A 14,439-nucleotide genomic window follows, 5' to 3' on the forward strand; every position below is an offset into this window, starting at 1 on the left:
GGGCTGAAATTTAGCATGCAGGTAGATGTTATGACGTAGGCATCCGCTAAGAAAGGATTTTACGAAACTCCACCCCTAACGGGGTAAAACGGGATCCACGCATACGAAGTCGCGGGCGGCCGCTACTTTGTAAATAAAAATTACTAATAATCCCGTTAACTTGTGGTAAGCTACGAGTAATATGCTTGTGTTACGAATAGGTTCACCACAATAGTCGAGCGGCAGTGGGGATCGAACCCGCGTTCCTCGGATCACGAGACACCTTCTTCACCGTTCGGCTATCGTCGCTTTGTGTTTGTAATGGTCAAGGTACTCGTATTAATTTCTTCTGTCTAACGTGATGATTAATTATTTATCTTTATATAAAAAAAAAAATTGCCAGGCATTTTATATTTGAGGTGACATAGTGTAAAATCAACGTCAACCTTTATTTACTGCCCACTCTACTTTTCTATAACTATTTGACCCAAAGTTTAACTAGAAGAGAATGCCAGTACGTCATAAAGTTGTGTTTTTTAAATAATACACTAAATCACTACCATTTATAACTAAGATAGGATTAAGAAATAAAGTTAAAAAGATATTTTTTACGGTTTTTTGAAACCATACAGAAGACAGTAACCGTGACTGTACTGATGTCGGTAGTTCACTACATAATTTAATAAATTACATGGTTTTCATTAATATCGCACCCTTCCTGGAATAAGTACGCAAGTGAAAAATGCCAACTTTTCAGGAGCGTAAAAAAACTGTCCTAAAAATTTATTACCATTATTAAAAATATGTGTTATACATCAAAAGATAGCTAAAAATGTCTGTGAGGGGCCTATGTATTTATATTTAAAATACACTTAATAGGTTTTGAGAAAAACTTCAAAAAGAGCGTTGCGTACTTATTCCGCGAAACATATTTAACACCTTGTTGTTGTAATTATGAATATTGCATTGTTGACATGTAAAGGAATACATGCTGTTTGGTATTATTGCAGATAACCACTTATTGGCGTTCAGATTTAGTCGTGCATTCAACGTGTAAGTGTAGTTTACGTAGTTTTTCCTCGAACTATTCGTATTGAAATAAATTCGTAAAAAGGATAACGTACTTTTACCTTGTGAAAAATTACATTACTTATGGTAGTATTTAAAATTATAGCTTTATTCAAAATCAAAAAGTTACAATATTTTTGCATAACTATATTATAATTTTCGGAAATTGCATTTTTAGGGAGAGACGAGCTATCAAAAGGACTAATGCCCGTTTTCACCATCAATCCCTAATTTGTAAGTGACCTCTATGGTGATACATAACAGGAATTTTGTTTTTATAGGGGTCACTTAAAAATTTGGGATTAATGGTGAAAACGGGCATAAAACTCATTTATTTTTGCAAGTAGGCTTTTATAAAGCACTTTTATAGTTTTACACTCCCCAGTATTAACCCAACCACTGCTTCAGGACATTTTTTTTTACGGAAGCGGTAGATAGATATTTTGTAAAGTTACCATTTAAAACAGAAAATCCACAATCACCATTTGCAGACACCAAACCGAGGAATGAACTGCCGTTTGCAGTATTTGCGGACCAATACGACCTAAAACCTTTAAGAGCAGACTCTAATACTTTAAAGACAATCAACGCACCTGTAACTCACCGAGGAGCGGGTGTCTATGGGTGGCGGGTAAACACTTACCATCAGGTGATTCGTCTGCTCGTTTGCCTCCTTTCCCTTAAAAAACCCAGAAACATAACCACTCACAGGTCCGTTCAATTAGAAAGGAAGTTACAGAAATCACTAGACCTGAAAAAAGATTAACAAACACACAGATTTTTTTTTTTTTAAAAAAGATAACTACCTGAAAAAGAAAAAGAAACAAGACTGACAGTATACTTACCTCATCATGCGGTCGTCTGGAATAATACGGAGACAACTCGCGCACGATTATATTTGATGCTTTGTGTTAAGGTTCGATTTATATTTCACTGAATAACGAACTGCTTGTAGGTTCCCAGCTGCAAGAAAACCCGAGAAATATTATAATGAGATGAAACGTGTTTGCTTCATAGATGACATTATGAAGATGATCTTCAGATTTATGTGACAAAAAATGATTCGGATTACCGGAGTACCGATTTCTATAAAATAATAAAACAATATTTTTATATCAACGACCTTTTATCAAGAGTGGACTGGTCAATTGAAGCTATAATGCTATAATTTAATGAGAACTTACAGAGCAGATAATAATACATCTGATGTGACCATCCACCAGGTTACACTTCAGAGAATGTGCGAAGGAATTACACGACCTAATTCCACCAGCCCCCTTCCATCATCAGACGCTGGTTAACGTATCATTCCTACATTGTCGACATTCCACCAGCTTGCACTAAGCGTTTCGATAAACTCTTTTATAATGCGAACCGGTCGCTGCCTGCTGCTGTCTCTCCTGAGCACTATACCGGACCTTATAGGCACTTACAGGTAGATATCTATCATCTTATACTGCATCTCACTTAACATCACATGCAATTGCGGTCAAATACCTTTTGCTACCTAGTTCTGCGTTGAGTTTATGAAGTCAATAGAAGACAACAAAATATCAGCTAGTGCTAAAGTAGTTTTATGAACCTTGATGAAACAGTCCAAGTATTGGGTATTGAATGGAATTTGAGCACAGATTTCAATTCAATGTGAATATACCACAAATTGCAAAACCAACCATGAAACGTAACATTTTATCTGATACATCTGATCAAACTTTTTGATTCCCTTGGCTGGAGCCTGGAGCTTAGCGTTAATTATAATTTTTTTAAATTAATTTACAGTCATGGCTAAGATTCTAATGGAAATAGAATAGAAAGTATTTATTTGTTTCAAAACAAAAACATTGGCTGATAAAAAACTAGTAAGGATGGAAAGATAAGTAACTCATTAGAAAAAGATTGGATTAAGATACGGCAGGATTTGATTCACATTGACAAAATACAGATATAGGTTGGTATACTATCTATAGATAGAGAGAAAAAATACATCATCATCATTTCAGTCACAGGACGTCCACTGCTGAACATAGGCCTCCCCCAATGACTTCCACATCGCGCGGTTGGAAGCACATAGTACGCAGAACTGACGGCCGATGGGGCAGCAAGGTTATGGAGCAGACACCACGTACCGGAAAACGCAGCGTTAGGTAGGACATCCATCCACAAGGTGGTCCGACGACCTGATGAAGGTAGCGGGAAGGCGTTGGATGCAGGCCGAGTAAAAATACAATATAATGAACTTAGCGATGCCTCTGTGAGTGCAATAAACTGCAGCCGTTCACTATCAACTAGATGAAAGATTTGAAACGAAATTAATTGCTAAAAAACTCAAGTGCTCTCTAAAAACTATTTTTTTTACCACGTCTTGAGCTATGTGGTACTTTGAGTAAACTGGATGAAGCAAATGAAAAGAAGTAATGTGAAGAATACCAACCTCACAGATGTTCGAACATTGTGAACAGGTTTTTCTATTGTGATCGCCTAGCTGTCTGGAGAGACGAATAGGTGGAAATCTATTGTTGCAAACCGCGTCGTGGAGAAAGTCGAAAACATTTATAATAATTAATACCATAAGAAAGCTGATAAGGCTCCACATTTTGGATTATCAAGGCGAAACCATTGGCGAGAAAATACGTGCACAGATGTTTCAATTATGCTAAATTGAATGCTACTGCCAAAGTACAAATAATGGTAGATTTACCAGAACAGCAAGTATCTCAATCTAGACAATTCATGAACAAGGGAGACGATTTTGAAGGACCCTTTTAAATTTTGATGTCCAAGGAAACAAAACTATAGAAGCCTATAATATAGTGACATTTATTGTCTGCATGACTACAAAAGCTACCCACATTGAACTCGTTGGTGACATCACTTCCAAATCCTACATATAAGGTTCACACACGATCAGCCGGCGTGCAGCGATAGCGATTGGCGATCGATGCATTTTAAGATTCGGCCAAACCAACGCGATCAACCGGCGTGCAGCGATGGCGAACAATGCATTTAGGTCTGGTCGCCATCGCTGCACGCCAGCTGATCGCGCTGTGATCGCGTTGGTTTGGCCGAACCCTAAGTCTAATCGCCATCACTGCACGCCGGCTGATCGCTTGAGATTGCGTTGGTTTGGCTGAACGTATAAAGAAAGAAAGAACAGTTTTTATTTGGTCCAAAACTTATAGGTGCTTTTATACGCTTTGTTGAAGAGTGGCCGGACCTGTGAAGCAACCAGAATAGGAACTTTGTCTGAGCGAGGAGTTTCATAAGGCCTGGAAATAAATGCAATTTACTGAACAAATAGCGTCAACACTAGGATAGGCACTACATTCCAGTGGCAAGTACAATCTGTGGAGGTCTGCGAAAGGTTGGCGTCCAGTCGATCAAGTACCACCTGAAAAGAATACAGTCAGTATTCGCTCATCGTACATACAAAAAGATGGCAACAGTTTTGTATCAGGTTGTTGCATTTTTAAACGTCTGACCATTACGAGTATGTCCTTTTGATTACAATAATCCTTAAAATACATATAAACTTGTGTCATTTTATAATTGGGGACACACCTATTGTTGCTTACTGCTCCAAAAGACGTATAGATACTAGATACACACCTTGTCATGCTGGCAATACACGCATAAGCTGATAAATGAACTCATGCGGCTCTGGAAAGATGAAAATGTATCACGATAACTACTATAACGATTCACTGAAGAGAGAGACAGTATTTAAAATGGATCTTGTACTCATAAAGACCGATAATTTTACCACGTCGTAAGTAATCATTGGGATGAATTTTTGATAAACACACAGTCTTACAGGGGTATTTAGTGCAAAAAATAGTGGATTGGATACTTAAATGACTGAAGCTAAGTTAATTTGTGCTTTGTTAATGACTAAATTACATCTAAATAAATGTATCAATATCGGTATAAAATACTACATCGCCAAAAGTTTCGCAAAATATTAGCAACTAGACTTGCACAAAGATATCTACGTAGAAAATAACGTATCAATTGTTATATATTATTATGTGAATAAAAGCTTCGTGGAAGAATTAGGCATCTAGACTTGCACAAAATTACCAGCACAAAAGTTTCGTGGAAAAACTACGCAACTGAACTTGCACTACGACACCCACCAAATAATATCCTAAAATAAGTATGCAACAATAGATACGCGAAAATGTTTTTTAAAGTCTTCGTGGAAGATGTATGTAAATATTAATATGCTATTATTCATACGGAACTTTATTAAACAATTAAATGCAAATATATTTACTTCGTTATTGTTATGGAAATTTAGATATTTTAATGTTGCAATATTTTACATATTTGTACATAATTTCTTCATTTTTTGGAGAAAAATTATGAAAAAAATTGACAATATGTATTACCTCCTCCTCGATTTTATAGTGCAATAAAAAAAATATCGCACAAGTGGACTTGCATACTTCTTCCAGGGGGGGTGCGATATCTCTACAGTTAAATTACATTAACAACCGCGTATTTCATAATGAGGACTCGTTTAAATAAAGCAAAGGCAATGCAAAGAGATATTAAAATTGAAAAATAAATACACAAAGCTTGCAAAAGCAAGATATAATAAGATCCTTGTGTAAAACTAACCAGTCGTGACTCGCAGCTTTCGCCTGGATAGGGATGGGAAATGAACTATCGATAATTATTACCTAGATATTTTTATGGATGCAGATAACACACTTTTAGTGAGTGTAAAAAAATAGATTTTTTCTGGTTCCAAGCACTAACACAAAAGCATAGATTCATTTGGAAACTTTCAGCTGAAAAGTATTAATAATCTCTAAAAAAAGATTGAATCGTAAATGGAATAAACATATTGCACCACATCGTTATAATGATAGCAACGAATGCCATTAACAAAATAAAATAAATACTTTACAATACGTTACTTCGTGCTGAATCTTTCTTTTTTATAAATAAATAAATAAATCTACTCTTTAGTCCAGTCATTTGGTAGTTTTACCTGGAATGTTTTCCGGGAGTGATGAAAATTGGTATTTCTATAGATTTCAATGTGCTCTTTACGAATTTCAACTTTGCGACCTCGCATGGTTGCCATATTGGAAAAATGCTGCCTAGTAGCAGTTTTTCTTAAATGTTTCCTTTCGGATTAATTTTACGACAAAACATGCTTAGAGAAACTAAAACAAGAGAAAAATTCGTTTTTTGATGTCTACATAACCTTTTTGTGAAATCAATAGTTTAGACGTAGAAGTGCCAACAAGCCCTACCACCAACAAACCCGAACAAAAGAAACTGCTCCCACTGGGAATCGAACCCTGGATCTCTGTGTCTTACGGCTGACCACTAGACCACAGAGGCGGTAAAGTTCCAGGTAAAGCCATTATTTTGTACCAAATGACTGGACTACTTTTCGTTAAACTAATACAACACGTATGTTCCTAATATGAAAACCGTTCTGCCAAATGCACATCACTAAAGCACCTCGGGCTATCAAATCGTATCCACAACTACCATAGCTCGTAGAGGCCTGTCACTTAATGCAATTCATTGTACGAAGACCCTAACCTTCCCACTATAGCCTGATCCCCCATCCCCCCTTCAATCCATACACCACACGTACTTATCCACGAAACTTCATACGGCTCTAAAGTTCTTAATAAACTGGAAGTCAAATCGCCTGCATACATTGGTCCACGCAAGCTAGAGCTCCTTGGAATTGCTTAGTTAGAACTAAATCAGGATTTTGAGAGGGTTCTGCAAGGAGTGTAGGGGTCTAATTGATTGGTCATGTCAGTCGAAGCCTGCACAGTAAGTTTCTTGGGTTGAAAGGATTGAGAATAAGGATTTTTTTACAACTATCATTTAATTATCATTTACAAAAGAACAAAAGCTTATTATAAATCTATTTTATAAAATAAATCTAAAATAATTACTCGATTAAACTTAAAAACACTTCAACCCAATTTACTTACATAAAGTAAATTAAAGGTCGAGGGTTCATTTTGCTGACAAAAACAATAGTTTTTTTAGTAGGTAGTTCTTATTAGTTTGAGATGTTGTTATGATTAATTAGGTATATCTCAAACAACAACTGCTCAAACCTTTCCTGAATTTACAAAAGATATAAATTATCAAAAACCTTGAAGGATATTCGATTGTTTATTTTAAAAACCCTTGATTGTTAAAGACGTGCATTGAAGAATACTGATGAATGCCCCCTGTAATATGAAACAAAAAATCGCTTCATCATTTTCAGATGCGTTCGTTTTTTGTTGTAACTTGAAGAAATTATCGCAATTTTGACAGGGACTGTCGCATTTAATATCGCAAATAGTGACTGACGCGATACCGTGGTAGCGGCCAATCGTGTAAATTACGTAATTCATGCAAATTCCGCGGCCTCTTTAAAATTCCGGAAAAATAATAAGCGGCGCGTGATTTGGGCGCAAAGGACTTGGAAATTGGAGCGTAAAGAATTGTTTTCTTGTCATGTTCTTTTGAGGTGTTTAAGAATAAGTAGGTAAAGTACTCTCCCGAAATCTTTTGTGAGCGCGTTTAAATTGAAATAAATTTTGAACAAGCTGAAGAATGTTTTACATGAAAAAGTAAATTGAGAGAAAAAAAAGAAATTCTTAGTCACTGACTTAGGGCTCGTTCCCACGGCAATTCAGCTTTGCTGGATCCAGTAGTTCAGGATCACACATAATGTGTGTTTGAAATCTACAAACGGGATGTTCGTGTGAACGTTAATATTAAAATGGGTGGTACTAAACGGTATCCTGCAATAAACGAGATTTATCCGTGGAACAAGCCCTTACTGACTTACCTATACTTCTTTACGGTTCAATTTAGATCGTAAGTTCCCAACTATATGTTTTTGATTATCGTACTTAATGTTATATTTTTATTTTGAGATATTAAAGAAGATCCATTTTCTTTTTTAAATATATAAAATGATGTTGATAACCAATGATAACCACAGGCCTACTTTTAGGAAAGTTAAAGAAGACATTAGCTATGCCGAACGAACAAATTGTGCTCAAAGCGATCTAAAATAACTTGCCGTGCGTAAGTCCACCATTACTGTGATACAATCGCAACGAAGCCACAACCCACGTATATTCAGAAAGCTTAGCCCTTCTTCTTCTTGTCGCGGCGACAACATACCTACACAGTGTCAGCCTGCGAGTCATGAGTACATTCATTGAATCTTCCTGCGTGCAGTTTTCTGGGCACGCAGGGCACGACATCATGTGCTTCATCGACTGGGGATCACAACCACAAATTTTGCACTCCAAGTTTGAACCATCTGATACTGATTGTCCTTACTACGGCCAACTTGCGTCCTTTATAAATAAATAGCTTAGCCTATAACCAATAGACATTGCTTACGAAAGCTTGGAGAAAAAATAGTGACCGAGTTCCACCCACATGGTGGATCGACGACCTCATAAAGCTAGTAAGGCGCTGGATGCAGGCCGAAATCATTGGGGGAGGCCTATTTTCAGCAGTGGACGTCCTGTGGCTGAAATTATGATGATGATGACTGAGTTTGTAGCTGCACTTCGTCTCCGGAAGACGTAGTGTGAGCAGGCCCCCACTAAGTCACAATAGGTGGACCGACGATCTGTTGAAGGTCGCGGAAGTATCTGAATTCGGGCAGCGCAGAAGCGGGAAAGTTTTGTAAGGCTGGTTTTAGTGTCACGCGGACTGTCAGTGCGGATCGCTCCGCACAGCCGATCTGTATGAACTGCTAGGGAGCGGAGCGGTTCCTCCGGACCGCATTACTCTAAAACGCTCTCTAGAAGTTCATACAGATTGGCCGTCCGGACGGTCCGCGTGACACTAAAACCAGCCTTATAAAATAATTGATTTTTGAAGAATACAGTGACCAATTTCTTGTTGTACCTTGTTGTGTTAGAGTTAACACCTAGGGGAGAGCTACTAAGTTAGTGTATGTTGTGTCTAAATTATTAAGTCATTAAAACAGAGTAGAGGTCTCCACTGCGTTATCTTCTAGTGTCATCGTTCGAAATGAGATGCTTTGCTGATCAACGGGCATACCTAATGAAGACGTTGACAATACGCATGTTGAGGTGTTGAATTTTAACTGTACTTACCTCTATAAATATTACTTACCTACTAGCTTTCCGCCCGCGGCTTCGCCCGCGTGGAATTTTGTCTGTGACAGAAAAAATTTATCGCGCGCGTCCCTGTTTCAAAAACAGGGATAAAAACTATCATATGTCCTCTCCCGGGACTCAAACTATCTCTATGCCATTTCATCAAAATCGGTTCAGTTGTTTGGGCATAGACAGAGTATATATTTATTAGAGTGGAGATTTATTACATTTTACAAGGCGCCCATTATAATTAGTCCCAAACTAAGCAAAGTATGAATCTCACAATGAATTTATAAAATTACTCAATTCAGTTTTTTTTAATAATAAGCCAAACAAATGACACAAAATCAATACATGACGCAACCCAGACTAAAAATACTTAAATATAATTTACGTTGTTCATACACACAAATTAATGCTCGTATTATTTAAGCAAGGATCAAACCTGCGCCCTCCGGCATAATACCTTATTGAGTTCTGTGAACTGTTAGGCCACGCTTTTAGCCAAATGTAATTGAAATTGACAATTTTGTGATGGTGGAATATTGCCAAACCACAGTTGTATTGTAGTACAAGACTTGTGGCCTAATTCACGTATTTTGACAGTCAAGATCTCGCTGTGACGTTTAGAAGTCGTCCTATTGAAAAACAGTTCTAAGTCCGTATTCACGTGTCATTTCGAACGATTACTCGATAGGATCGCTTCTAAGCGATGTCATTTGACTTTTAATCACTTGAATCAAAATACAAAATAGGTAATAGGTGAATACCGCGGCGGCAACTATGGCTAGCTACCATTATCTTATCTAAGTCTGTCGCCATAACAACAATGTTAACAGCATTGTTGTGTTCCGGCAGTTAGAGGTAAGATAGCCAGTTCCTCTGTGGTTGAGGATTCCGGGTGAAGCTAGCTTTCACCTTCGGCCTGATCGTCACTTACCATCAGGTGAGATACAGGCCAAGTTCTTCCTCGTTGTGGATAAAAAAAGTATCGGCCGCAACGTCACTTCAACACAATAGCGTAAACTGTACAGAACAGCACATTAAACTGTACATTTTGGTTGCAATATCGCCTCTATTACTAGGTCCATAAGAGGCACAGTCTTAAGCTTGACGTGCTATCGTCTGAACATTCCCTGCCCAAAGAATCTTAATGCGTTCAGAAACGAGTATCGATCATCAATCTCCATCGATACTCGCCCATATCAAGGTCGGATCGATTCGAAATCGATACCATCTCGAGATCGTACACAGATAGTTACGACGGCGCCTACGTAAAGTAATCTAAGTCAGGGAATGGTCAATTCAGTTTGATTTCGTAATTCGAAACCGTTTGTTTACTTTGATAGATGGATGTTGTATGGAAATGTAATGGTAACTTTGGAGGTGAATAGGCTCAATTTTGTTTAAAACTGTTTAACGTATAAATGGAGAACTTAACCAGCGTTATTAGTCAAAATTTGGGTCAAGTAGAAATTAAACTAGGTATTTTAGACCTATCTAATTGACGTTCAATTGGTTTACTTATTTTGCATATAGCACGTGTGGTTAAACTATGCCCTGTGATGCTAAAACACAACATTTAGGTGTCTGAAATTAATACCTCTTAGGTACTATTAAAAATTGTCTGTCAATATGATATTTTTTGAAAAAATTAAGAGTGATTCCACATGGCGGGGCACATAGCTCGTAGAGACGATGGCCGTTGGGGCAGAAAAGTTCTTTAGTGGCGACCACGGGCTGGAAGACGTAGCGTGGGCAGGCCTCCTAGTCTAGGTGGACCGACGATCTAGTAAAGGTCGCGGGAAGAGCCTGGATGCGGGCAGCGCAGGACCGTGCATTGTGGAAAACCTCGGAGGAAGCCTTTGTCCAGCAGTGGACGTCATTTGGCTGAAACGAACGAACGAAGTTATTCCAAAAAGTATTTCTGTACTTATACCGCTTTACGTACCGACCGTAGACTTTTAACATCACGACTCTGACCCGCAGTTCAATAGATTATTATGTACAATATTCGGCACGGTTTAAAAAAGGTTAGTGATGAGAGCCGATACGGATCACAATGGAACTAGTATCTGGAGCAGTGACTATTCCGGAAAACGTTATCCGAAGTCAGTTGCCATCCCTCTCACGCAAAGGCAAAAGCCAGTATGAGCGACTGTGACAGACAGACCCGTAAATACGTGAAAGCGTCATCCAAAGTTTCGAATGTTGCCATCCTTCTCCCGCAAAGCGAGATATCAACATGAGTGACAGTGACAGATAGACTCGAAACGACGTGAGAAGTTTTCGGAGTAGCCCCCCAGTGACTTATCGTATGAGAGTATCTTGTTCATATTGCTGAGCTTAATGACTGCCATTATAATAATTACCCATTCTTAGTTATGCAATATCGTTTTTAGGCATTTTGTGTACTAAAGCAACGGTGCTTTATATCGATGATGTGATTGTGTTTTATAGAATTGGTCAACTAACTAAGCAGATTCTGTGGATTGATAAAGCTTTAATTTGACCGTATTGCGTGGTAATTTTAATAGTAAGAACTTACACCTTCTGATTAATTAGGCAGGCTTAGTGATCATTAACGAAATAGATGAAGTGGGATTAAATATCTATTTATATTGAGTAATATTACAGAATCTTACAGAGACGCCACAGTAACGCTCACGCGTGAAATCATTTCTAGGAGTATTTTTCTAAATTGACTAAACTGGGAATCAAACCTACGATCTCTAAGGTCAAGAGCAAAATGACGTCCATCACGACACTTGAGAATAATTTGACCATCTTTGTAATTAATTATGAATATGGTCGGTATGGTCACCTTTCAAATCATGACCGCGTTAAAAGTTGCTGAACCTCGCTTTTCACGAAAAAGGTATTTTCCTCAAAAAAATAATCTATGGAAAACAGAAAAAATATTCATAATATATTTTCGTAAATAAACACAACTAATTAAAACATCCAGACACACAGACAGACAGAGCTCTTTCAAATTTGACGTTTTGAGTCGGAAGTTTTTTAGTCAGTTTGCAAGATAACATACACTAAGGCTGAGTTGCACCACCTAACTTTGACCGTAACTATAACGATAACCGGTGTATTTTGTATGGAGTTTGACAGATTTTTGACGTTCGTCAAAGGTAAAGTAAGATGGTGCAACCCAGCCTTAAAATTGTATGAAAACTGCGTTGAAATAAAAATTACAGTCAATTACCAACAGAGTGTGCGGTCTTGCAAACGGACGATAAACGTCCGTCTCAAAACGTCTAAAGAAAGAGCCCATACAAACAAAATATCTAGTTATTCAATGTTTGTTGACTTGTCCACTGTCCACTGCCCACTGCCGATTGTCGTTATTTTTGCTTGTTTTCAAAGGCAAATGTGCAGGCCAGTGGTCTGGTGACCCGGATCATATTTCGTGGATTAATGCGCGCGGGCGCAGGTCGCAGATATCTTACTCGGCGCCTCGGCGGTCAGTGGGGACTGTACTGACTGCAAAAATAGAAGAATTAAGAAAAAAAAATTTCTGAAACTAATTCTGTAGAATGTATAATGTATATACAGGGTGACTGGAACTGAACCCGCCATAGCTAATACGCGTATAGAGGAGGTCATTTGCTAATTATTGAACCTTACTTTCTATGACTAAAGTTTTATAGTTTAGAAGATAAATGTAAATTTTTATACTTTTTTCAGATTTTTCCGAAATCTGACCTAAAGACTGCTTATTTTTTTTTTCTCGCATGATTTTAATCGATTTTTTTACTTGATACTAATATCGAATAAACCTTTAATCAAATAAAATAAATTTCAGATCTAGATAATGATTCAATAACTAGTTACGAGCCGCCAAAGTTCAACAAAAGTACAAACCACGATAAAAAATTCAAGTTCGAATTCGATTTAAAAAAAAACTAATGATGGTAATGGATTGCCAATAATCTTAAAAATATCTCTAGCTTCTCTTCTTTCCAATGATATATCACACGTAGTAATTAGATATTGAAATTTATTAAAAATTCAAAGTTTATGGAAGAAAATGGAGTAATAATACGAAAATTATCCATACAAAGTTTCTTCAAACATTTCATATTTTCTGCTATACTCCTTTTCATAACTATTTTTGTATGTTTTTTTGAAAAATGAATTTAAAAATAATAATCACATTATGAAGAAAAGAGTTTAAAAAAATTCTAAATCAACTTTGTGTGGGTAATTTTTGTATTATTACTCCATTTTCTTCCATAAACATTGATTTTTTGACAAATTTCAATATCTAATTACAACGTGTGATATATCATTGGAAAGAAGAGAAGCTAGAGATATTTTTAAGATTATTGGCAATCCATTATCACCATTAATTTTTGTTTCAATCAAATTCAAAGTAGATTTTTTTATCGTGGTTTGTAATTTTGTTAGACTTTAACGGCTCGTAACTAGCTATTCAATCATTATCTGGATCAGAAATTTATTTTATTTGAATAAAGACATATTCGATATTAATATCAAATAAAAAAAACTGTTGAAATCACGCGAGAAAAAAAATTGAAGCAGTTTTTAGGTCTAATTTCGGAAAAATCTGAAAAAAGTATAAAAATTGACATATCTCCTAAACTATAAAACTTTAGCCATAGAAAGTAAGGTTCAATAATTAGCAAATGACCTCCTCTATACGCGTATTAGCTATCGCGGGTTCAGTTCCAGTCACCCTGTACATACGGTTCTGTTAAAGAGTTGTTGTTCGCGCAAGTGTCCCGATACGCATATATACAAAAGGTTTTAAATGTAGGTACCACCCGCGTGATCCCATAGTGTTAGAATAGGCATAAGATGACATTATTATTTTGATTCGCTGATCGGACAATGTCAAAGTGATCCAGCAAACCTACATTATTAACTCATTTGCCTTTTTTATGCTATACTTATTTAATTATTACTAATAAAAGAGAAAACAATTAGATTATGTTGAGAATAAAATGTCACTGTACTAACATCTTCATTCTGTTTGTTACAGAATCGATTGCTGATTTTGGTAAGTCTTATTTTTATATCTGTATCTCTAGTAGAATTATTTTTTGATGTTTTCAGGTCAGTAAAATGAAAGTTAAACAATTTCACTAACTTCCAACAAATCACAAAAAAGCTAGGCAACTTTTGCTGACGCTACGTAAATGTTGACCGCACTTATCTATCGGTGAGGTACGCGATATTATGTGATTTTTTTGCGGACGCCCCCTCCCTAAACCTGACATCGACTGTTACTCAAAAG

The 14,439-nt window shown here is 36.9% G+C and overlaps 1 long non-coding RNA gene across 1 annotated transcript; it reads left to right on the forward strand.

Annotated features, from left to right (window-relative positions):
* Positions 1-716: 716 nt before the first annotated feature.
* LOC114366670 (uncharacterized) lies at positions 717-3,015 on the forward strand. Its single transcript, XR_003657041.1, has 2 exons — positions 717-1,032; positions 1,226-3,015. It is a non-coding gene; the product is annotated as an uncharacterized LOC114366670 (long non-coding RNA).
* Positions 3,016-14,439: the final 11,424 nt, after the last annotated feature.

Source organism: Ostrinia furnacalis, unplaced genomic scaffold (assembly GCF_004193835.3).
Source record: "Ostrinia furnacalis isolate ACB-3 unplaced genomic scaffold, ASM419383v2 OfSCF0657, whole genome shotgun sequence".
NCBI classification, from domain to species: domain Eukaryota; kingdom Metazoa; phylum Arthropoda; class Insecta; order Lepidoptera; family Crambidae; genus Ostrinia; species Ostrinia furnacalis.